This window comes from Prionailurus viverrinus, chromosome D1 (genome assembly GCF_022837055.1).
Source record: "Prionailurus viverrinus isolate Anna chromosome D1, UM_Priviv_1.0, whole genome shotgun sequence".
In the NCBI taxonomy this organism is placed as follows: Eukaryota; Metazoa; Chordata; class Mammalia; order Carnivora; family Felidae; genus Prionailurus; species Prionailurus viverrinus.
This window is the reverse complement of record NC_062570.1, coordinates 22,476,965-22,503,053: the sequence shown is the minus strand read 5'-3', so window position 1 is coordinate 22,503,053 and position 26,089 is coordinate 22,476,965. Positions and strand designations below refer to the sequence as shown.

Here is a 26,089-nt window from a genome sequence, read left to right as displayed (position 1 = left end):
AACTAATTATCATTTGCTACCTTTCTGGGAAGCCCACTTGGGTGGTGGTACCAGGTCATGCCCTATTATTATGATGCTGGTCTCCAGGGAACAGAGTGGAGACAGAGCGGAAGCCAGAGTGAACTTTAACTAGGACTGCTGGCTTCTGACTCCCTGGGAGATGTGAAAATGTCTCTCTCTCCCCACTTTTCTCTCCTCCTTCAGCCCTTAACTGCCACATGGGGCAAATGGTCTTTGGAAGGGGTAAGAGCCTTCTGTGAAATCAGAGAAGGCAGGGACCCTTCTGCTCCCCTATACCAGGAGTATAGTCTCTTCCAGACGGCTGTGGTCCTCCTTCCAAGGGCCTCCACTCCTCTCCACTCCCTGCTCCTGAAGCCATTTTGTGGTTTGGTCTTTATCCTGAATAGCAGTATGTCTTCCGTGTGTGTGGCTGGGTCAGCAGGTCATTTGTGCACTCACTGACCCAAGCCTAGAGACCCCATTCTAGGAGGAGAGGTTTTGTTTTGTTTTTGTTTTTGTTTTTGTTTTTGTTTTTGTTTTTGTTTTTGTTTTAATCCACACTGGATCCCTCTGTGCACTCAGTTTAGTGATGGGACGCTCAGTGGTCATGGAAGGCAGAGGATTCGACTCCGCCCTGGGTGTGAGTGGGGCTGCTGGCAATCAAAGACCCACATCACCCCCTGACCAGCTTTCCCAGACACGAGCCCCTATCTTGACCTATTGCTTCCTGCCATGCCTCTCTGACACATGAGGTTCTGAGCACATCAGGGCCCAGACTCTGGGCACATCAGGGCTGCTGCTTTGTCCCTCGACTCCCCCAGTTTAGCTGTTTTTCAATTTGTCTTCAAACACATGGACCAGGGTCAGAGTTAGGATAGCAGCTCATGCTCATGCTCTGCTCCAGCCCTCTTTCCTGCCTGCCTCCTGCTTCCCCACGCCAGGGCCAGAAAGTGACAGAACCCCCTCTCCTCCCTGCCTGGGCTGTCACACCTTTCCCGGCTTCAAAAAGCTGCTGATATATTTTACAAACTGAAACAGCAATTTAATTCCCCCTGATAGCAGCAATTGTCCATTAGATCTTCCTACCGAGGAGCTTTAACAATAATTCCTTTCATCCGACTGCTTGCTTCTTCTTGATCTGAGAATCAATCCCATAAATAGCAGGCAAGAGTTTTCACATTACTCTCCCCCTCCAGCTTTTAGCATTTTGATGAAGATTCTCATCTCCTCTTAAAGCACTTCACAACTTGGCAATTTTTCCCCCTTTGGTTCCTTTAAACAAAATAAAACAAAAAAACAGAAAGGCGGGGGGAGGGGGGGAGAAGCATGCTGGTTATAAGGGTAAGCACTGCCCTCACATGTGCCTCACAGGTAAGTGGTTTGCGCTTTCGCCTGCCTGGAGGCAGGGATGGCAGCAATGACCTCCAATGGCCACCTCCAAACTGCTGAAAGTGGGTGCTGTTCTACCCCACAGGGGCACCATGTTGGGGTCCTAAATTTCACACTCACCCATGGCTGGGGCCAGCTTTTGCCAGCAGTGATGCCTGACTTGGAACATTTTTCCCCTTCCAGGAAACATCTCCCTTGGTGCTACACCTCAAGAATGGAGGCGGGGGGGGGGGGGGGGGGCGGGTCATGCTGTTGCCACATGGGGTAGAGTCCATGTGAAGGTTCTGTCAATGAGCCTCTCTCCCTGGGCCTGTGGCCAAGTTCCCACCCATCACTCAGGCAACTCTCAAACCTAGAGCTGGGATTCTGCCCTCTGTTTTACATTTCCAGCCACTCCATCCAAATAGCCTGAGTGGGTGAGGTGGGGAGGGACAGGGAAAGGAGAGAGTCACAGGCCTTTCATTCAATTATTTCTCTTTTCTTTTACACAGGCAGGCAGCCCTGATGGTCAGGGGCAGAGGAGAGCCCTCCAGCTCTTCCACAGGTATAGGGAGGGTGGATTGCCAGGGCACCTGGGAGCCCTGGGCTGCTCCCCCAAGACACCATCACATGCTCTCGTCTGCACACACACACACACACACACACACATCTAAAAATGAACCCAGGGACCGAAATCCCCCTCGACAAACCTGATCCCCAGGTTTATTATTATTTGTCAAGAGCTGACGGCAGCCGCTGCTCGGGAACAGAGCTGAGAAAACAACACAGGCTGGGCCCCTGAGGCTCACAACTCAACAGAGACAGAGGAGCAGCTCAGATGCGGGGGATCCCAGATGGGAGGAGAGCTTCTGATTCTTGGAGGAGCGAGGCAGTTACCTCCCTCTCATAAATCTTTCTCTTCTCTGAGGCAGGCACACAGGGAGGATAGCACTCCTGGGGAGCTGGAAAGAGGAAGGAAAGCAAGAATGGGCTGGGAGGGGGGTGGGGCAACAGGACTGTGAGGAGGGTGGCATCCATAGAGATAAGGGACCCTGACTCCCATCCCATCTGTCCCTTGTGATGCTGTCAGATTCTCCTGGAACCAGAGGATCCTAAGGGGGTCAGCCAGGCTCCTTTTGGTCCTCAGAACCATACCATCTCCTCTGGCTGGATGATACCTGGTTCCATTTTTTTTTTTTAAATGGCCTCCAGAAAGAAATGGTCAAGAGTCAGGGTTGTTGGAGCAAGTGGCTCTCTGGCTCAGCTTATCATAGAAATGCCACTCATCCCTGATACTTCCTTCCCCAGCTCATGGAAGGGAGGGAGACCAGGTAGAGTCCAGAGCAACGAGGTCCACTCAGGGAAGGGGGAAAGGATGCCCAGGGGCCTCCCTCAACTTGGCCTCACTGCTGTTGGCAACAAGGACAGGTCCACTGGCTCTGTGTTCCTCATCTGTCAGGAAAGGGAGCCCCAGGGAAGGGAGGATAGTGGCTGCCATGTGCAAAAAAGTGATGCTGGGCAGAGAGTGCATTCCTGGGCTTTGCCAACCGGACTCAAGCCCCAGCGAACAGACATGCTCTCTATCACCTAATGAGAGTTTTCCTCCATGCTTTTTGCTGTGCTTCTCAGCTGCCATCAAGGTCTCTGTATCACACTCTCATGTCCTTTCCTTCATCAAAATTTTGCTCAAAACTCTACTCTTCCATGAAGGAGAAGTAGAGCATGGATGATCACTACGTGTGTTTCTATATTATGGAAAATCTGCTTCCCATCCACATGGCCTATCTTGCCCATTGAACCCTGTGCTCCCTGGTGGACCAGATCATGGCTCTTCCTTGCCTTTCCTCTCTAGGGGGGAAAAATCTTATGAGATAGAGATTTCACAAGCTCTATCTCCTCACGGAGCTTGAATATATACACAGTTACAATTTAATTTCTTTGGCTTCCTGTTAAAATGTAAAACAAACAAACAAATCTGGAAAAGATAGCTCTTCAAGTTCCAGCAGTCACTTACACCTCAGTGAGAATGAGTGTGTTTCCCTGGAGCAAATTTTGATAGGGGTGAGATGGTAAATGCAATTAATAACAGCTGCTGTGCATTGAGCTTTCCCCACGCCCCAGGCATTATGCTAAGCTTCTGATGCACATAACCTTGTTTATTTTTTCCCAGCCACCTTATGGCATAGGCATGATGGCTGTCCTCATTCATGGACGTGGAAACTGAGGCTTAGTGCGGCTGAGGAAGTTTCCCAATGTGACACCCCGTCTGCTTTCAGATTCTGAACATTTAACCTAGAAGTCCCAGGGTGGAGGCGGGAAACCCAGAGGAGGAGAGAGGCCCCCGGGGAATTGGGGAAGTACAGAAAAGGCAAGGATGAGTGTGGAAACAAGCTACTGACTTTGAGTTGGGCCATCCACTACAGGCTGCCCTTTCACCTTCACATGCCCTGCATTTCCACGAATTATATTCCAGCAGTCCCCCTAAACGTCCTCCGAACGCCAGACCTGGGCATCTGTGCCTCCATTAATGCACACGCACTTCACGCCTTTGGAAGGTGCTTCCACTTAGACAGCAGTTCGCTTCTGCCAGCCCTGTCGTCTTTGGGCGGCAGCGTGTGCGCACCTCTATTTAAATATTTTATTGCATTTTGCGCTCATTATTTCATAAAAACGAGTGGAAGGTGGAGACCTGGAAGTGCTGATACCAGCTATAAGAAGTAGGGGTCTCGTAAACATAATACCACTGAGACAAACATGGAGACCATTAAGCGTGCTGAAAGAGGCAAGTCTTGAGTCTCCGTCGTAGACTCACTGGACTGTGGGTTCAATTATGAAGGGAAAGAACAAAATTAAAGAATGAATAGGAAACGACAGAAGTACAAGGTTGAAGACTGCATCTAAAAGGTGATGCGTAAGTGGTAATTGGGTCATGTGCTTTAGCTGTCTGGGGGCACGGCTCTCCGGACTCGTGCAGAGCGAAAGCAGGGCCTGCCTGTAGGCTGACCCCACACTCTGTGGCACCAGGGCCGGGGCTCTGACTCACATTGACTGTGATTCCATCAGCGTCTCTTTCCTGTCATCTGGACTCTTGGGCTCTGCTCGGCCCAGGTGGGGCAGCCCAGGTGGGGCCGGGTGGGCTGGAAGGGAGGGCGCCGGTGACTACCCGCCTGCTCTCCACGTCTCCCCTTGGAGTTCTTTCCCCACCCCACCCATGGTTTTCTAGGGACCACCCACAGCTGCAAAGAAGCCCCTGCTCTGGGGGGGGGGGGGGGACGACGTGTACCCATGACTCACAGGTGAAGAGGCACCTGGCTGTATCTTTGGAAAGCCTGTCCAGTGGAGCAGTATTGGTTTTTGCAAGTTGGGGCAGCTCATCCTTAGGGGGCATCCCATCTCTTGTCCTGTCTCCCCAAGTTCTAGCTTTATCACCCTGCAGAAGCTCCTTCCTGCCCACCCTCCTCTCTCAGCCCAGAGGGACTCCAGGCAGCCATCTAAATGGGTGGCCAATGAGGACATCTTTGCAGGCCAGCAGCGGGGTTATTCCCCACAGCCTCCCAAGCAGGCAGCAGCTAAACAGAAGTGCAGAGGACCAGAGCTGTGTTCCACTTCCCACTGGCTCCTGCCTGTCCCCTGCCGAGCCCCATTCCCTTTAAACTCCAGCCTTGGAAAGGGGTCTGTAGTTCTCTGGCTTCTAATAGGGAAACCTTTACTCATATGCTGGCCCTTTCTACTGCACTCAGGCACCAAGAAGTGTTTCATATTAACTTGTCTGAAAAGTATAATTCACCTCCAACCTTAATTCTGCCTTTTGCAATGCCAACTCACATTCTATCATGGTGGTCCCCCAGTGGAAAGAAAGAGTCCTGACTTCAGTACAGAATCTTTGTGGACTTGAAGTTCAAATTTGTGCCTCTACTTTCCCCCTCTTCTCTCTCTAGTAAGAGGGGACCCCACTCGTCATAGCAGGGCAAGGACCAGGGGATGGAAGAAGAGAAGACAATTTTGCCCAGTAGACTCTGGCCCTTGGGGACCAATTAGGATTCTCTGACTTAGAACAGAGGATGATCTTCTGGGATCTGAGCTCTTGTTAATCTGGATCTTCCATTTTCTGGCCCTCTCAGGAAAAAGGAGCAAAGCATCTTGGCTCCCAGATCTAGAGGTTAGATCTAGAGGTTCTGTCCAGAGCAGGTCGGTCTAGGCAGTCAGGGGAGCTGCGTGTGAGGTGTCTGCTCCCAGAGCAGTATCTGGGGTGGGGAAGAGGGGCAAGTGAGAATTCTCACCCAAGATGCCTCCCCCAGGGTACAAGGTAGCCTAAGTCTGGGGCATATCTGAGCTATCGGCAGGCCGCTCTAATCTTTCTTCTCTTTTTAGGGCCTGGCTGTCTCAGGTCAAAGCATCTGCTGTGCAGCATTGCGGAGGGAAGTCTCTTTGTGCGGGAATTCATAAAAGTGAAAAAAAAAATCTCACTTAATGAGACACTTGCCATGGTCAGAGATTATTTCGCTAATGGGACCTGTGTGTGGAGGGGAGCTGAGAAGGTGTAGGGAGCAGGGAGATGAAGAGGAAAAGAGGCCCATTTGAGAATGATCAGGAAGGTCAAGGAGAGAGGTCCCCAAGGGGGACAGGCAGGGGATGCTGAGCAGATGAAAGGCTCGGGGAAATGTCGGTAGTGGGAGGCTGGCCGCTGTGGCTGCCCTCCTGCCCAACCTCTGCCTTCCCCTCCCTTCTCACTCCTCAGTTTTTTCCCCAATCTCAGGAGCAGCAGGGACTCCGGGCTCCAGGGCAGACTGTCAGAGGACTGGCAGAGTGGAAGCATCTTGAGCAGTCATGAGGTCGGACTTCTCTGCTCAAATGGGAAAACTTGTCCAAGTCCATGCAGTGAGTTGAATATAGGGACCTAACTAGAACCCAGGTCCCAAGGAACAAATTCGATAATCATTTACTGAGCGCCTACTATGCACCAGGCTCTGTGCTGGGCAGTGGAAGTTCCAGGAGGAAACAGACAAGTGAGCAGGACAAACAAAGGAATAATGAAATGAACATATCCCTGAGCTGAAGCAAGACAGGTGACTATTTCGGGTTGAAAGTGGTCCCAAGGCCTGAGTAGGGGTAATGAAAAAAAGAAAGGTGCAAACAAAATCAAACACACAGTGGCGACATTCTCGAACTTGCAAAAGAAGAGAAAATTGAATGTTTCCATAAGTTCTCATTGCAAGATTGGAGATAGGAAGACGGTAGAACAATGTCTTCAAGACCTTGAGAAGAAGGTTTTGATATGGGATTCTGAGCTCAATCGAATTATGCATCAAGTTTGAAGACAACATAAAGCCTGTTTTGGACATGAAGGAACTCAGAGTTTATTTCCCACCCATCAATATCAGAAATAATTAGCGGGGTATTCCAGTAAAACAGAGGAATCAGAGGAAGAGGGCAGCGTATACATAAGATGGTGGCAACCTGATGTGACCCAGTGGGAGGGAAGAGAGCTGGATGGGAATGAAGGGTGGGCGGTTACCCCTGGGGGCTTGGAAGATTCTACTGCAGCAGCCAAGTTGTAATGTAGAGGGTTCCATTTCCTTTTCCCTGGTCAAATCACACCATTCAGTTCTGTGGTTGGATAATATTTCCATCTTACAATCAACCTATAGTTGAAATGCAGAGGGAACTACAGTGATAGACTATAAATCTTCTAAATCTGTAAAACCGCTATTACACTACATAAATAAAACATAGAGTTAATTATATGTAGTACTGTGTGCTATATAGTGTAGAACATGTAATATATACACACTATATTCTTTTTGTTATTTTTTTAATATCTATTTTTACTGTTTATTCATTTTTTTTGAGAGAGACAGGGACAGAGTGTGAGTAGGGGAGGGGCAGAGAGAGAGGGAGACACCGAATCGGAAGCAGGCTCCAGGCTCTGAACTGTCAGCACAGAGCCCGACGTGGGGCTCGAACTCACAGACCGTGAGATCATGACCTGAGCTGAAGTCGGGCACCTAACCGACTGAGCCACCCAGGCGCCCCAACACCATATTCTATATAATACTATATATTAAAAATAGATAATGTCAAACATAGTTTAATAAAAATTATCAAACTAATTCAAATTGGAGGGGGAGAATGTGTGCTAACTTCCCTGGCTTTCATAGCAGGGAGTTAATAGATAAATACAGAAATGAAGAAAGAGGGACGTAAGTATATTATATAACATAGTAAACATTGGCCACCAAATAACTAGAATCAGAGACTGTTCGTTGTGGTTGACTCTGGATTGCCGGACTTTGTGGGTAGAGGTAGGGGAAAGAAGGGTCACTTTTTATTCTATTTTGTGCCTTTTACCCTGCCTTTTCCTCACATACATACTTTACTTCAATTTAACAATACCTTAAGTTAAATAATGGAATATCCATCTAAGAGAATACTATATTCAGCAGTTGAAAATAAGGAGACAATCTATTTATTTTCACCTGAAAAGCTGTTCATTATGTAACATAGGTTAAAAAAGAAAGTTTTTAAAAAAAGTATTTATGGGGCGCCTGGATGGCTCAGTTAGTTAAGTGCTGACTTCGGTTCAGTTCATGATCTCGTGGTTCGTGGGTTCGAGCCCCACGTCGGGCTCTGTGCTGCCAGCTCAGAGCCTGGAGCCTGCTTCAGAGTCTGTTTCCCTCTCTCTCTGCCCCTTCCCCACTCATGCTTTGTCTTTCTCTGTCTCTCAAAAACAAATAAATGTTTAAAAAAAGTATTTAAAATATGATATTTAAGTCTGTTCGCCTAAGCACCCAAACCAGTAAGCTATAGTCCCCTTCTGTGTTCTCTGCCCCGGGCCAAGGGGCTTGCTTTTGGAAGTCTTGCTTGTCTCGGGTTTTTATAAGATGCATATCTGGTTTTGCCACAGGGAAGAGCTATTTTATGTATGTTTCAAGTAACAGATGGAAGTTTTTGATTGTAAGTGGTCAGTCCCAAGACTGGCCTGGAGGAAGCCTCCGGGGAAGGAGGATCTGAGGCTTACAGATGTCAAGACTGAAAGGTACTTCAGACAGCTCCTGGCCCACCTCCCTCCTTTCACAGATGAAGGACTTAGGTGGGGCCTGATAAAAGGTCACTCCATTGAAGTAGTGTCCAGAAAAGAGAACTTGGGCTGTTGAAAGCCAGATTGGGGAGCCAGCCCATGAGAAGTGGAAGGGCTGGAATGGAGGCCTGAGGCCAAGGCTCTGCAGAGAATCCTACAGGGAGATGTGTGAGGGGCTGGGGGATCTCCTTTAGGGGCTGCTCAACGTTCAGATGGCTTGATCTGGAGGTGGAGACCTGGCAAAATTAGACCAGATCACCCTTCCTTAGTGTCCACGGTAGCCGGAAAGGCAAAACATTAATGGAGGCAGGAGGAAGCGTGTTGGGGCTCCTAAGGAGGGGCTTGGCAAGGAGCTGACATTTACGGAGTATTTATCACGCGCCAGCTACTGTGTGAGGTGCTTTCTAGTACGTTATCTCATTTAATCCTCGAAGAAGGCTTCTAAGGTAAATACGATTATCCCAATTGCATAAAAACAATGATGGTCAGAAAAGTTCAGTTCACTTGCCCCAAATCTTACAGCCGACAAACAGCAGAGCTAGAATTTGAGTCTGGGTGCGTCTGGTCCCAAAGTCCCTGCCCAAGGGATCAGAGGGCTTCATTAAATATATGTCAACCAATTATAAGAGGAGAAATGTCCTTCCTGAACCGCGAAACAACTAATCCTGTTCTCTTCCTGAGCCCCGCGTGTGTGATCAGTCCCTCTACTCAGTCCACGAATACTCAGGCCCACTGGCTGGCTCCTGGGGACCAGGATTTACATTTGCCCAACAGCACAGTGAAAATTCCCACCTGGGAGAATTTCAGCAGTGGAGGCTCTGAGGACTGACATTGCCTCCTGAGGACATAGAGTCCTGCTGTTCCAGAGCCTGGAAGGAGAGGGGCTGAGGATGAAGCATGGGCACAGGGAAGAGGAGAGCGGCTGGCGCTCAGCCGAATTCCTGGTTTCTAGGTGCTCAGCTCCACACCTGTCCTCCACCAATCTCAAGGGCACACTAACTGCTCTTGTGGCCCCGCACATGCTGCCCCCGGCCTCTCTCTGTGTCTCCCTGGGTATCTCTGCCTTCAGGGGGAGGCAGGCAAGCCCAGGAGAGTATGTCAGTTAGGGTTTGTCGGTGACACGTGGAGATCATTAACGAGGCTTATTTTTAAATTGTAATTGCAAAATGTAAATGCTCCCCAAACTGATGTGTAATTGCTACCCCTCCGCCCCAGCCCTTCCCCTCTGGTGCCAGCTTTGCAAGGAGAGAATTAGAAAATAAAAAGGGGGTGGATTATGTAAGCAAAACGATTTTAAAAAAAGAGAACGAGAGAGCTAAGAATTTAAGTGAGACAGCTGGCGGCTCCTCTGATTGCCACACTGCCAGCATTAGCTGCAAAAATTGTCCTTGCCGACTGCACCAATCCAAGCAACGGTGTCAACTGTATTTAGCCCCTGGAACAGACTTGTCTGACATTCAGCAAGATAGTTTGGTGGTCAGTGTGTGTGTGTGTGTGTGTGTGTGTGTGTGTGTGTGTGTGTAAGGAGAGTGAGGGGAGGTCAGGATATTTGAGGTTGCCTCTATGTCATCCATGGAAACTTTCCATTCTATAAGACACAATCGGTAGCGATTGTTACCAGTCCATCAACCCATTTCCATTCTTCCCTTTATTCTAGCATGTAAGGAGGTGAGGAGGGTTGGGGCACCTCCATTCTCCCAGGCATGCTGTGGTCTGTTTGGACTCTAGTATCTGCAGCCTTGGAGTGGAGAGAAATAGGACTCTATCAAGTAGTTCAGCAAGAACCTCAGCATGATTGCCAGTCCCAGAGAAAGTCTTCCGGACTTGGCCACAACACCTGTGCACACAGGTTCACCAGGAGTCTCTAACCCTGTCCCCTTTTCTTTTCCTTTCCTTTCCTTTCCTTCCTTCCTTCCTTCCTTCCTTCCTTCCTTCCTTCCTTCCTTCCTCTTTCTCTTTTTCTTTCTTTCTTTCTTTCTTTCTTTCTTTCTTTCTTTCTTTCTTTCTTTCTTTCTTTCTCTTTCTTTCTTTTCTCTCTCTCTCTCTCTCTCTCTCTCCCTATACCTTCTTTAAGCCCTCACCACAACTACTGTCTGCAGTGATCTCCCTTTGACATGGCCATGCACACAGGCTCGTTGAAGGCTGTTGAAAAGATTGTCACCTTGTCCCTGAAATGGACACTGCCAAATCCCTTTGCTCAAGGGTGAAGCCTTGATCCCCCTAGATATGTCTTTTTCTCTGGCGTTTACCTCTAGGAGCCACAGCATGCTTCAGCGTGCTCCCCACTGCTTGATACACAGAGCTCCCCACATGGCTAGAAGGCATAGGAACTGGGACAAGCACTGTGAGCCAGTTCTTGCCCGTGTGGTCCTCTGGAATATCTCTGGCCTTGCTAACTTGGGGAGCTGGCCCTGGGAACATTCACCTTTCTGGTTAACTGTCTCCCTTTCCCTCTCTCCAAGGAAACCAGCTTTTGTGAGGAATCGGGCAATGATGACTGCCCCCCAAAATGAAGGCCGATGAACTGTAAGGTCATGGCAGCTCTAGAACAGCAGAGAAACTTCCAAAGTCCTGGGCAGCGTCCTTTGGAGTTGGGGCCCAATCTCACCATAACAGATCCAGCCCTTATCATGGCTTACTGGAAAGAAAAAAGGGTTGTTCTGGATAACCGGATTCCTAAATCCCTGCCTATACTTATGTCTTTGAGATCATGAAGTTACTTAAGGGGATTAAAAAAACCCCTATCTGATAAGAAGATTAAATGAGATTCTCCATTCAAAATGCCTTATACATTCTAAAGAACCATTTCGCAGAGTTCATCAGAAACACCTGGAACGCAGTTTCCTCTGTGCTCATCAAAAACACTTGGGGTGCAGCTTCGGTCTTAACCTTGGCTTAGAAATCAGACTCTCTGGTGCGAGGTCCAGGTTGTGCTTTTTAACAAACGCCCATAGGCGGTTCATAGGTGATAACGCTTGCTCCAGAAGGTTGTACAATGTTATCATCACTGTGGATGTAAGCAACAGCCTGTCCATCTGCATCGACATCACTTTATTGTTCCCAGACTGCACAGAAGAAAGAGAGGTACATAGGGATAAGGCACAACCCTGGCCCTGTCCTCAAGGAGCTAAGGGGGAAAGATGTGAAGCAAAATGATACGAGGTGTGTGTTCCTAGGTCGTGTATGCTAAGTGCCGGCTAATGTGATGGGCTGCTTCTCAAGGCTTTCAGAAGAAAAGATCATCTGCCTGGAGGGTTTAAATATGTGCTTAAGGATGGAGAAGCATTTCTTACTGTTTGGGTGATCCTGGCGGACTCGAGGATGGCCCTCAGGAGACTCACTCCCTCTTCTCACTCCCAGCTGGGCCAGAAATTCTTCCTGTCACCTGGTGCCAGAGCACCTGTAAAAAAGGGTAGAGCAGCTCTCAGAAGGGGTTAGAGGCCCGGGGCGGGGGGGTCAGAGGACAAGGGGGTGCCCACTCTGGTTGTGAGAGAGCATTCCATTTGCTCTACAGACCTCCCTGCCATATGTGCCAAGCCAGTCTCTCTCTTCAGTGTGGCTGTTCGGGCCCACTGAGCCATTTTAGAGCCCAAATCCTTGTCACGGTTCCAAGTGCCCTGTTGTCAACCTTCTGGTCTCCTGATATCGGTTGTATGTTCGTTCCTCTCTCCCCCAGCGTGTGGGCAGGTCTCTGAGTGACTCTGGGCCCTGGGCAGGGCAGAGATGGCTTCCTGTTCTAAACTGTAGGGAACTCAAAGGAAGGGTAGTAGTCACAACCTTTCCAGATGTGCATCTGAGTCTCAGATCCTTTTCCATTGGCAGACTTTGGCTGGGGTTTGGGGAGACACTACTGAGGGTGGGGAGGAGGTCTGGGGGCAGAAGGCATGAAGAGTCAGGAGGGCAGTGGACCCCGAGCAGAGCCTGGCAGTGAAGGACAGCTTTGGCCTACAGGTGGCTTTGGCTGTACCACTTACTGATCTATTTTTAGATCGAAGTGAATCATTTTGGTTCTCAATATTTGAAATGAACTTAGATGTTCAGAAACTGAGGTTGGTGGTCTGTACTGTTCTAAGGGCTGACCTGACACTTCCCAGACACTTATGTCAATTTTTTTCTTATGAATCCAGGTGCTAATTTGACCCGAAGGAGGCTGCGCTTAGGGCTAGGATGGCAGGGTCACGGGATGGAGGGTGAAAGAGAGCTGCTCGATGCCTGGGCTGCATTTTTAGGGCAGCACTAGGGGGCATACAGCCGAGAGCCCCAGCCCTACAACCAGAGGTAAATGCATCTTTTAACATTCACAGTTCCTTTCTAGTTAACACCATCTTGGTCTCCTTGTAAAAACACATTTGCACCTCAGTAAAGCATGTAATTAACTAGTGACATGACAACAGGAGGAGCTAAACAGTGGCCCGGGCTGGGAGTTGCAGTGGGGAAATGGAAATTTAGACATTTGCCTGAACAAGACTTTCCCGCCTCCCTTCCGGGGTGTGTGTGTGTGTGTGTGTGCACGCACACGCACACGCGCATGCGCCTCCCTGGGGGTGAGAGTGGCAGAGACAGAGAGACAGAGTATCCGGGGTCCTGAGGGGGTATGAATTCCCACCTGCAGGAAAGAGTGAGCTGGGGCATGCTAGGAGGGTGGGATGGGCTGAGAGAAGCTTCCAAGATAGGTGGGTTGCTTAATGAATTTCCATTAACAAAAACTCACTGGGTTGAAACAACCCCCCTCCCCCCCCCCTCAGATGCCTCCCAGGAGCTGAGGAATAGAGACACATTCAAAGCAGCAGGGGGCCAGGCCCCCCCTGGCCACTGCCAGCCCCTGGGATACCACGCAGAGAGGCCCAAGGGATCAGGACCAACTGAGGGGAACACATCTTGAGCACCAGATTGCTCTTGTCACACTCCTCATGCCCCCAGCCTGTTCCTCCTCCCTGGGGCCTTGGGTGAATTCTGTGAATGGCTCCCAGTTCTCTGCCGCCCCCCCCCCCCCCCCCCCCCCCCGCCAGGCAGCCACGCTGGGAGAGGTGTCCTAGTTCCTTCCAAGATCACCCTCTCATTTCATTCTTCTACCACTTCCCATCCCTTTCCAGTCAGGGCAGAAGATGGTCCTCCCTCCCTTTCATGCCCCGTCACAGAACCATGGTGGCCAAGCCCTTCCTTGTCCCCACAGTTTGCCCCTCCAGCTCCTCAGCTGCCTCCAGACTGAGCTTCCCAGGCAGACGCCCTTATTCTGCATCCATCCCAGGCCCCAGAGAAGGTAGAACCTCACTACCCCTGAAGGGTTTACGCCGGTGTCAGCTCCTCTCCCAGAACTTTCAGTGGCTCCTATTCACAGAAGGCACCAACAAAGGTTCACTGATGGCATTTTACCAAGTGCAGCCTTCAAGGTGTCTGCAGCGTGGCCCCGTAATACCCTTCTAGACTCTCCTTTTCTCTGCCACCCACAGGGTCTCTACCCTCCATCCAAACACAAACTTTTTCCATTCTCCAAATCTGTACCACAGTTTCCTGCTTTGCTTGCTGCCCCAGTTCTATATTTCTACCTGACAGAACCTTAACCGTTCTTCAATATTCAACTCAAACATTCTGGCGCTCTCCTCTAGAACCATAAGTAATTTTACCTCCTCCGTGTTTCCAAGTAACATGCTGTTTATCGTTCTCTGACAGCTCTTGCCACATTCTGTCTCATGCTATAGTTATCTTATGTATCTGTCATGTCTTTCCAAACTGGAAGTTCCTCATGGGCAGAGACCCTGTCTTATATCTGTAACTTTTCAGTTTACAAACAACTTTTGTATGTAATATCTTCTTTAACTCTTTTAAAAAAAAATTTTTTTTAAGGTTTATTCATTTTTCAGAGACAGAGAGAGACAACGCATAAGTGGGGGAGGGGCAGAGAGAGAGAGGTAGACACAGAATCCAAAGCAGGCTCCAGGCTCCGAGCTGTGAGCACAGATGCGGGGCTTGAACTCACGAACCACGAGATCGTGACCTGAGCTGAAGTCAGACGCTTAATCGACTGAGTCACCCAGGTGCCCCCTAACTCTTAAAACAACCTGTAAAGGTCAATATTTTAATGCAACTTAATTTTCATTATCTTTACAAAACAATAGATGCTGATTAGTACAAAATAGTTAAGTAAGACAGAGAAAATTTTAGTTGTAATCCCACAATGCAAAGATAACCATAGTTAATATGTAGAATAAAACTCTTCTTTCCTAAAAACAGTGTCATCCTATATAGACTGTTCTGTAATCAGCCTTTTAAATTTAGCGACATATCATAAATATCTTTGCATATAAGGAAAATATACACTGTAATCCTGTGGCTAAATGGCATTCCATTTATGGACACACTATAATTATTCAGCCAAATTTCTACCACTTGTTCAGATTATTTCCAGTTTTTGCTGTTATCAGTTATGCCCATTCTCATCACTGAATTTTGCTCCAGACATGCTCATTGTCTTAGGATAAGTTTCTAGATGTGGGAGCTGCCAAATCCAAAGGGATGTTCGTTTTTAAAAACTTTTACAATGACTCACAGGAAAGTCACACAATTTACATCCTGTCTGTGGTGTACAAGAGACGCCTTTTTCTTTGCCAGCTGGTTGTTCCCATTTTACAGATGTGGATAATGAGGCTTAGGAAAGTCGGGTACCAGGGTTTGCCTGAAACCACAACCAGCAAGTGGCACATCTTCTGACTCTAGACAGTTTGCTCTTCCAACCTACCCCACTTCTCTTTGCTCTCGTATTTCTTACCAATCCAAAGGGAGGGGCCGCATTAAGAAGAGCCGAGTAAATGTTGGGCTCCCGCAAGAAAGCAGGTGGCTGTGCCCTGAGTTGTGGGGTGGGCCCTCCTGGGAGCTCTGAGGATGTCTGCCTCCCCTGCCTCATTTCCCAGGTGTCTGGAGCCTACTCGGCTGATGAAACCTCTGCTCTTGGGTAGCTTTTTACTCTTCCTTCCTCCCCTCTTCTGGGCAGCGCAGATTTAGCCTCTATGTATTTTGGACCTTCAACATAGCAGGGCCTGGGCATACAAAAATCGCGCGCGCACACACACACACACACACACACACACACACACGACTCTGTCTTGGAGGTGTTCAGAGTCTTGATGATAAGGAAATAATTGTACCCTGTAATGTATGGATGCTGCTGCTTTTGGTTCTTGGCCTCACCACCCTCTCCTCTGCCAAAGCCCACAGTGGCAGGGGTTGGGGGAGAGGGTCTGGGTCAGGGCATGGAAGGTTGGAAGGCCCGCCTGCCTGGTCCTTCAGCCTCTGCTTTAATTGTGTCCCTTCTGGCACTAAGGAGAGAGCTCCTTCCTGATGTCCTGGTGTAGCCACATGCTTTTTGTCTGTCTTTCTGCTCTAGCTCTTCCTCTGCCTCCAACCGCCACCCCTAAGGTGGCCCTGCGGATCCAGAGCCCCCCAGGCAGGAATCACACCAATGTTAGGGAAGGGAAGCCGGCCATCCCTGGCCCCACTCAGCACTAATAAAATACACATTTGAGAGAGGGAGGATGCTCTGAGTGACACCAGCCTGCCCCCACGCAGGGCACCACTTCAGGGCTACAACATACATAGATTTCTCCTTTCCTAGAACTGACAACCACCCAGTTCCCAACAGCCTGGAGAAAGCTTCAAGGCAGAAATACAGCTTGTAATCTCTGTTCTGTCACTGCCAGTGATCCCTCTGAGCATAAGGAGGGCAACTCACAAGACAGAAAGCACTGAGGAGAATGAGAGACAGTCTGGGGTTGTGGGGCATGGGGAGGAGTCTGCTCGTGGGTCGTGGCCACCCCTCTTATCCTGGGGCAGCTCTGTGAGCCATGCTGCCCCTCCTCGCTCAAGGCTGCCTCGCCTGAAGGAGGGGCCAGAATGTGCCTTGTTAGATCTTGGCCAGAGAGGACACACCACCCTCCCTCTTGTTGCCATACAAAATCCTTTTCCTCTAGAGGCCAGCATGCAGCCTGTGACACTACTGCCCTGATCCTGAGGCTGGACATGGGCTTAATTATCAGGCAGCCTGACAGGCAGGGAGGCAGACAGTGAGTGAGAGAGAGAGAGAGAGAGAGAGAGAGAGACAGAGACAGAGAGAGATGGATGGGAAGACATGGGCCCTGTGTGACCTGATGGCCCAGATGTTTCAGGGACAAAGAAGGAAGCAGGAGCTTCATCTTAAAGATGGAGTCCCTTCTGTCTCTACGAGATCTCCAGGGAATGGGGTGGCTCCCACCCCTAGTTCTTTAGCCCTGGTCAGGCCTCTCCCTGCCTGTCCAAGTTTTAAACCAGGGCACCCTTTGACAAAGACGGGCAGGCTTCCCCAGGAAACACCTTTGCCTGTTTTGCCAACTTGTACTTTTTGTAGATGAATAGGACAGTAGTGAACTGGGCCTCTGAAATCTCTGGCCAGAAGCCCAAACCAAAGGCCACTTTGGAAAGCTGCCCCATGCTGTATCTATCCCAGGAGCAAACAACACCAGAGTCATTGTCTCCTTTGGCCTAAGAGGCTTGAAAGAGCCTGTTCTCACTCTGGAGCCCACCCCAGTACCAATTCTGGTGTAAGTGCAGTGGTGGAGGGACCCTCGGGCACCTCTCCAATAATGGACATTTGTGACAGTCTAAGGCTGCTCTCACCTTCTTGCTGGGCCAAGCAAGCTAAGGATGCATGACAGCTCGATCCAGCCAGGCCATGGCTTTGCTAGGTGACATTGGCCAAAACCCTTCACGCTTTGAATTCTGTTCCATCATCCCCATCATCCCCATCATCATCATCACCACCATCATCATTGTCATCATCCCCATCATCCCCATCATCATCATCATCATCATCCCCATCATCGTCATCATCATCACCATCCCTATCACCATCACCGTCATCATCATCAGTTTTCATCATTGTCGGTACACAAGAGGCTGGACCTGGCTGACAGTGTGATCTCATTCTCTGACTGCTCTTGGTCAGTTGTTAAACTCAACTGTCCTAGCCTCACGTATCACCAGAGCAACAAGGCTGATCTCAAAGAGACCAGATTCCAATCCTCTAAGAAGACAGGGCCTCCTTGGAAGCTAAGATAATTCATAGACTTGTTTACACCGATTGTCCCCTGTCCTTAGGCCCTGTCTACAATGGCTTGCCAGGGCCTAAGAAGACAAAATCCAAATTTCTTAGCTTCTATCGTTATCCTCCATAATCAGCCCAAACATACCTCTTTACCTAATCCCCTGGTCCTTTCAACCCAAACCTTTCCCCAGCCAGGCTAGGCTGCCACTGTCTCACAACCTAGCACATGCCATGTCTGAGCCCTGTGCCCCCTTGCTAGGCCACCATGCCCTTCTAGAAGGCCTTGTGCTCCCCTTCTCTCTTGGCTGTCCAGGTCCATCAAGTCCTGCACTTACTCAGGTCCTCTTTCCTCAAAGACAGTCTCAAGTCTTGCCTTTCTCTGACCTTCTGCAACTGCATGAAGTCAACCTCTTGTACCTCCAGCCTGTGATTGACCCTCAGTCTTAATCTATTTTGTCAACTTCTGCTTTCTGTGTTAATCTGATATCCTCAATGGCACCATATGTCTTTGAAGACAAGATATGTGTCTTTTATTTCTTTTATACTCTCCATATGTACATAGGTTTGTACCTTGTCCTTGTAGATTATTGAAAGTGTCATTCCAGTCACACGAAGAGGGACTAGTCCTGGAAAATACTAATTCCAATGAATGCTTAATCAGTTTGTTTGAAAGTTAGCTATTTCACTATCATTACTTATTGCCAAAGGCATTATAATTCCCTATATTTCAATGTGTCTCTGAATGAAGAGCTTTTGACCAAACTATGGATTATTTCATATGACTCTTACTAATATCATTAATGAATGTGGAGAGATAGCCCAGCAGAGTGGAAAAGGCTGTGAAGTGAGACAAACTTGGATTCAAATCCTAGATCTCTTTCTTCCTAGCTATGTGGCTTCTATAAGTCTTGGTTTTCCTATTTCTGTAAAATGCAAACAATAATAGCTAACTCACAAACTGTTTATTAGGATTTTATGTGGATGTGCTTAGCAGATAATAAAGTACTCAGCAGTGACCCAGTCTAGCCTTTAACAAATGGTAACTGTTGTCATTAATGACAATGATAGTAATGACAATTCACTTAGATCTTGTCATCCTTCAAGATTCAGCTCTCTATTGTTTTCTCTCCATGCCACCTTATTGCACATAGGGTAAGTTATTTCCTCCTTTCTTCTCCCCTAAAAACTGGGACCATATTTCTTATAAGATAAAGTCCAAAGTTCTTGGCCATGAATTCCAGGCTATATCTCACTAAATTATTGTTACATATCCCTATAGATGTCCCTCCCATTAAGCTCTGAGCTTCCTGAGCAAGGTGTTCCTCACATTCGTGCTTCTAGCTCAGGCCTAGTTTCAGGCTCAATGTGTATTTATTTAAAAAAATTTTTTTAATGTTTATTTATTTTTGAGAGAGAAAGATAGAGCATGAGTGGGGGGAGGGGGCAGAGAGAGAGGGAGACACAGAATCCAAAGCAGGCTCCAGGCTCTGAGCTGTTAGCACAGAGCCCGACGCGAGGCCCAAACTCATGCACCATGAGATCATGACCTGAGCCGAAGTTGGATGCTTAACCGACTGAGCCACCCAGGCGTCCCTCAATGTATATTTATTAAATGAGGTAATGAATGGATGAACAGGAATGCCAAAGGCAGTCAAGAAACTTGGGAAAAATTGGACCAGACACAAATTAGAGATTGGTGACTAGGAATCCATCATGGAGAGCAAATGTCCCTGTTAAGGCAACTAAGACCAGCCTGACTTTAGAGAAGTTACTTAACTTTTCCAGCAGGATTTCCTTTCTTGGAGAAACTTTCAGCCCCATCGAAAGCCCTTTCAAGATCTCTGCAAGGCCCTGCCTGTCTCCACCCTCCCTTTCTGCTCAGCTGGGCTCACTCAGCCCCTTCCCTGACTACTCCCTTGCCATTCCCACATGCTGGGGTGCCTGGGTGGCTCAGTCAGTTAAGTGCTGGACTTCAGCTCAGGTCATGATCCCACAGTTCACGGGTTCAAGCCCTGCATCAGGCCCTGTGCTGACAGCTCAGAGCCCGCAGCCTGCTTCAGATTCTGTGTCTCCTTTTCTCTCTGCCCCGCCCCCAGTCACACTCTTTCTCTCAAAAATAAACATTAAAAAAAAAAAGAATATCCTATGTGCTATTCTCTTAGCACTTACCCCACCAAATTGTGATAGCCTATTTGCCACTTTGTCTACTCCACTAGATCGTAAACTGAATCTCAAGCCTATATACTGTTGCAGAGCCTAATATGTATTTTGGACATATTGGGTGTTCAATAAATATTTGTTGAATAAAGGAGCAAATAATGTATACATTCGGCAGAGGACATGTACGCACAACATGCTAATGCCCTTTACAAAGGGCTGTGTTATCCAACTTATAATTAAAATTTTTTTTAATGTTTATTTATATTTGAGAGAGAGACAGAGTGTGAGTGGGGGAGGGGCAGAAAGAGAGTGAGGGAGACACAGAACTCGAAGCAGGCTCCAGGCTCCGAGCTGTCAGCACAGAGCCTAATGTGGGGGGCTCAAACCCACTGACCGCAAGATCATGACCTAAGCAGATGTCAGATGCTCAACTGACTGAGCCACCCAGGCACCCTCAATTTATAATTTAATTCTTGTAATAGCCCTATAAAGTGTTATTAGTCCTGTATTTTTTAATTAAAAAATATTTTTAAGTTTATTTATTTATTTTGAGAGAGAGAGAGAGAGCAGGGGAGGGATAGAGAAAGAGGGAGAGAGAGAGAATCCCAAGCAGGCTCTGTGCTGTCAGCATAGAGCCCAATGTGGGGCTTGAACTCACAAACCATGAGTTCGGCCCATGACCTGAGCCAAAACCAAGAGTCAGATGCTTACCCAATCAGCCACCCAGGTGCACCTAGTCCTGTTTTTAAAAGAGGAAACTGAGGTTAAAAAGTGACTTTGTGACTTGCCCAAAGTCACAAAGCTGGGGAAAGAGCAAAATGAAAGAGCAGAGTCCAAGGGTTTCACAGTGGCCTCCTCAGCACCCCTGCCCACCCGCCCACCTGCCTGCTGCCTACCTCGCCAGGGAAAGGATGCAAAGAGGCTGAGCTGCTTCAGGTCTGCCTCACTTGGGAGATAAACAAGAATTCTTCTTCTCATCATTTGGTGAGTTGCTGACATTTTGTTTGACAAAGAATCTAGGAAAAGTGTCTCCTGGGACTAGTTTTGGGACTAGGCTGTGATAATATTGCTTTATTGAAAAAGGATGCTAGGAATTGAGCTCTGGTTGGCCTTTTACATGGAGTAATTTATGCAGGAAATGAGAAATAATTTTTTTTTAAAGAAACACATGTTGAACTGCACATGGTAACAAAGACAAGAGTGATGACCACACACACACACACACACACACACACACACACACACACAATATCCCAGAGACGTAGTCACAGACCCACAAAGGCACAAAACTCTAGTTCACAGTCATGGTCACAGCCACACACTCTGTAAGAAGTAAAAAGATTCCCAGTCAGATCAATAGAGCCCCGGGGACACACCCACTTGCAAGATAGTCTGATGCCTCTGACTTTTCCTTCCAGGCCTCCCAGGGGAAATTGGAATTTTCCCCCACATGTGTAAATTTCAGTTATTAAGGAACACACAGGAAGCATGACACTAAAAAAAACGAATCTCTCTGTGCCTCTCTGCCCTTTTCAGGGCCCTGTTGCCTCCTGCAGTGATCACACTGCATATGGAGAAGCTGCCAGCCTGATGACGTGCCACCCAGGACATAAGTTCCCACTCTGGGAGATTTACACCTTGGGCCTCACAGAGGTTTCAGTCATAACCTGCTCCTGGAGGACAGCAAAGGAATGATAACAAGGATGATAAATGAAATGTCTGTAAAATTCTCATTCAGATGCCAGTCAGAAATGAATCTCAGAAATGGAAGGGATGGTAAAAGGATTTTATTTAAAATGCCTCCTTCCCTAGGCTGTTTGGGAAGGACTGGGATTCTGAAAGTCAGGAATTCTCCAGCCATGGTGATTTTGACTTAGGCTCAGAGCTGAGCCTAAGATCCCTGTTCCGGTGGAATTAGCGACCGAGATGCTCAAAGAGGCCAGAAATTGCACCTGGAGGCAGGACACCTGGCTTCTATCCATAAGTCTCCTGTATTAGCTCTGGATTTGACCCTAGGCACATCATGGCCTGGCCCTCAGTTTCTCTGTCTGTAAAATGTCAAGGTTAGGACCAGATTGTTGCTTCTGCTAGGGTCTCATCAGAAGTCCCCTTGCCCCCTAGGCAAGTGTTAGCAAGATTTCATACACCTCTGTATCTGCACGGTGATTTATACATCCCAAAGCATATCCAGCCTCATCCATCAGCTTCTTGCTTGAGCTCACAGTGACTTTGTGACATTGGTAGTGCTGAAATCAATACACTCATTTTATAGATACAATAATCAAAACTAAGACTTAAAGTGTCTTGGCCAAGGTTGCAAAGAGAATCAATGTTGACTCAACTTACACGGAATTCAAATCTTCTCTTGAACGTCACTCCCCATTTAAAGAGGGAAAAATGCACGATATACCTTGAAAACCCTGGAGTTTGCTCTGGAAAGTAGTTTTTCTATTGCCTACCTTGGACTTGTTAAATAATAACTATGATTTTAAAGCTCCTGCTCCCTTTTTGCATGGCTTAGGATGGAGGCCCAGGGCAGATGTTCTTTCACTTAGGAAAAAGATTTAACCATCCTTTGACTACTAAAGAGGGCCTAGTCTGCTGTGAGGGGAAAGATCAAAGAAAAGGGAACTCAATTGTTATTCACTCATTCAACAAATGTTTACTGAGTGCCCACTCTGTGCTAGGAACTGTTCCCAATTGTTAGCCAAAAAAGAAAAAAAATCTCAGCATTCATGGGGCTTGCATCCTGGTTGGGGGCCTGTGGAGATGGGAGCAGTGGACAGATGATAACAAGGTATATAAATAAAATATACAGTGTCAGATAATAAGGGCAAAGCAGAAAGGGTAAAAGGAAGGGTATTAGGAACTAAGGTACTAGGAATTTAAAGTTCCCCACCAACTTCCTGGGGAAACAAAGCCAGGGCGTCAAAGATGGAAAACTGTAAACCTCAGCAGAAGAGAGGAGAAAGAAGGTGTTGGTTGGGAGAACAGGTCCCATCAAAAGAGTGGCAGGCCAAGGTGTGCAGGAGAAAATGGACAGTGAGAAATTCCTTCAATGCAGATAGGAGAGGGATTTGAAGACGTTACCTCCTCTGTGAAGCTTAACTCACTCTTGCTCTGTGCCATAGCCCACCTCTGGCATCAACTTCTGGAGGAGACCAGGGCTGGGTGAGTAAGGCCAAAGGGTGTCAAAAACTCAGCAATGGAGATAAAAACTGGATCAATAAAAGTGTGCTGCCTAGCCATACTGGAATCCGAGGCAAAGGGAAGGATTGGTAACACTGATTCTGTCATCCTTTAAAAGTTTTCTGTTCTGTTTATCATGTATTTTTGTCACTGATGTTGATTAAAATGTTTTTTTTTTTTTCCATGAAAAAAGTATTTGTCCTGATTATTGAGTTCTTGATGCCCACTTGAATTTTATGCCTGGAGTGAGTGAGTCCTGGCAGGCTTAGCTCCTGCATCTTTAGTAAAGGATGCACACATGAGACGGGAAGAAAGAGAAGGGGCCATGCCCGTGAATTTGCACGCAGAGCAACAGGGGCCTCACAAGCCAGACAGAGAAAGAAAGGGGAGCAAGACATAATTCCTGGAGTGGAACCTTGAAGCAAGATACGACCAGGAGAATCCAAACACCCTTCCTCTCTTGGACCCTGAGGAAGCTGGATTTCCCACAGTGTGGGAGGGAATCTGAAAGTTCTATTGGGATATTCATGGGAAAGGTGAGCCTTGCACTCTGGAGGGCTTGGGGGCACACCGCCGATGGCAGGTGGCCAAGTGTTCCCCCTTCCAGCTCTGCACCCAAGGGTCCACTGCGATAATTAAACTGTGAAGGCACCAGAGTCCATGGGGAATTCTGGGAGCAGAGCTCCCCTTGCCACATCCCGCAGCCCAGCCCTGGTCTGGGAGGGGAGGGGAACGTGGGGGAGGGGGAAAGTGGTCACTCTTTGCTTTCACTCCAAGGGAAAGGATGGGGTAGCATCTTGTCACTGTGTCTGCCCAACAGAGTGTGAAACCCCCTGAGGGCAGGGATTAAACAGAAAGGAAGACTCTGTAGGATGGGGCCAGTGTTCTCCAGTGCACACAGATCTGACCCCAAGGGAGATGCCCAGACCCGAGCCAGCCTGCTTTCCTCACTGTTGCTCCTTGCTTTCCTGCAGTGCCCTCCAAACCCTGACAGTAAACCCCAGGGCCTTTAGATGATCCATTACTATGCTCAAAACCTTATTATTAAAAAAAAAAAAAAGGTCAAGTAGTCGAGACCTTTCGTCATATGGCTTCTACCTGACTTCCCTGGCTTATCTCTTACATCTTTCCTTCAAGTCGGGGGATGGCAAACTACACCCATACCAAATCCTGAAGTTGCCTGTTTTTGCAAATAAAGTTTTATTGGAACACAGCCACACCTGTTCATTCACCATGATCCATGGCTGCTTTCCTCAACACTGGGAGGGTTGAGTAGTGACAACATGACACCTGGAATATTTACTGGCTGAAACCTTCCATGAAAAGTTCGCTGACCCTGGGTAGGTTATAGGTAAACTGTGCTCATCCTCTCCTATGCAGACTCTACTTAGAGATGCCTCCACACCCTTGCTGGTTCTGCTTTCCAAGACTGGGATGCTCCATTTCCCTGCTCTAGGAGCTGACCGTGGCTCATTCTTCAAGGACTCAGCTTATATATTATTTACTCTGTGATGTCTCCCGAATTCCTATAAATACTGTTCATGCCTCTGCACAGCCATGGAGTATTGTTAGGATGACCACACGTAATTTATCACCCAAACTGGGGCGATTTTGAGAATGAAGGAGAGCACGATTAATAATTATACAGAAACTTCAACTGAGACTGTCCCAAGCAAACGGGCTCATATGGTGGTCTACACTCAGTGCTTAGTTCATTCTGCCTTCTAAGGGCTGATTGTTTACATACCGAGCTCCCAAAATAGGCAGGATGCTCAATGGTGAGGAGCATGTATGTGTGTGTGTGTGTGTGTGTGTGTGTGTGTGTGTGTAAGAGGGTTTGGGGGAGTTGTTGATCCTGAGTGTATCCATACATATAAGCTGTGATCAATTAATGCTTATTGAAATGAAAAAAGGAAGGACTCTGGTCCTAAATGAAACAAAAGCAGGTTCTTTAAGAGCAGCAATCTGGGACAACAAGGACAGAGGAGCCACTAGCCAAATGGAGAGGCCCTTGGAGTTAGTGGAGGTGGCAGGCTTGTCTGTGTCATTGTGCATGCACACCCAGCACGGGGGGCCGTGACACTGCCTGGTTCCCCCTGGTACTCTCACCTTTCTGCTTCTCTGGCTCCCCTGTGGCCCCCCACCTTCCTCTTCCCAGCTCCTCCAATCCACGGCTTAGCTGCTTTCCCTCCAGATAGCTCTCAGGGAGGCTGGGGTCCCCATCCAAATCAGAATGCTGGGCTTGATTTGGGTCATGGCCACTCGAGTCTCTGCCAAGTTAGGAAAGGAGGGGTGCCACTTCAAGGATGAAAGTTCATTTTTGCAGGTTCTGAGCTGAGGCTGAATAGTGGATGTTCAGAATTTAGAAATACATCTCTCTTCATAAAGCTCCAGCACATTCTATAGACTTCAACTTCCCAAAGTGGAAGATAGGAAACAGCAGGAAACTAAGATGACCCATTGAACACATTGATACTCTCCATCTGTTCTCCACTAAACAGTCAGGAAAATCTTTTTCAAGTGCAAATCCATTCTGTCCCCTCCCCCTCTTCTCCCTTGTTAACTGGTTTCCCATTCCTCTTGAGATCAAGACCAAAATCCTTACCTTGGCCTAGAAGTTCAGGTGTGGTCTGGCCGTCCCCACCTCACCTGCTTTATCTAGTTTGCATTTTGCCTTCCAGCCACCCTGGCCATCAGTCCATCAACTAGGACAGGCTTCTTTTGACCACAGGACCTTTGCACAAGCCATCCTATCTTCCTGGAAGATGCTCTTTCCTCATCCACTTTCAATTAGTAACAGCCGGCTTCATGTCTCAGCTCGTGTCACTTCCTCAGGAGAGCTACAACGAACTCCCACAGGTCAGGTGAGGAAGCTTTGTATGCCGCATTTCTTAATTCAGTTTGAGTACTTAATTGAACCGATAATTATACATTCATTTATGATTATTTGAGAAGTGCCTAGGCTATAAAGTACTAGGCTATAAGCTCTGAGTAGACAGAGACCCCCGTTTGTTTTGCTCACCTTGAATCCCTAGCACCTAGCAGCGCTCAAAGATATTAGCCGAATAATCATCCTCACTAACCCGAGTCAAAGATCAGGAAGGTGACCTGTGGCCATTTCTCAGTGCAGTGAACTAAAGTGATTGGAAGTAAGACGTAGAGATTAAATCTTTCTTCTTAGCCTCCAATTTCTGCTCCTTCTCCTTCAGAGCTGTCTGTAG

The 26,089-nt window shown here is 47.9% G+C and overlaps 1 protein-coding gene across 16 annotated transcripts in view; it reads right to left on the bottom strand.

The window, feature by feature from the left end:
* The window catches only part of PKNOX2 (PBX/knotted 1 homeobox 2), a 318,577-nt gene that overhangs the window by 85,972 nt on the left and 206,516 nt on the right, over positions 1 to 26,089 (bottom strand). For 14 of the 16 annotated variants that reach the window (XR_007156113.1, XM_047876879.1, XM_047876872.1 and 11 more), the window contains one exon: positions 11,740 to 11,846. The exons of the other annotated variants lie outside the window; for them this stretch is intronic. The gene's annotated coding sequence lies outside the window, so the exon portion shown is untranslated. The remainder of the gene's footprint in view (positions 1 to 11,739; positions 11,847 to 26,089) is intronic. 16 annotated transcript variants of the gene reach the window in all.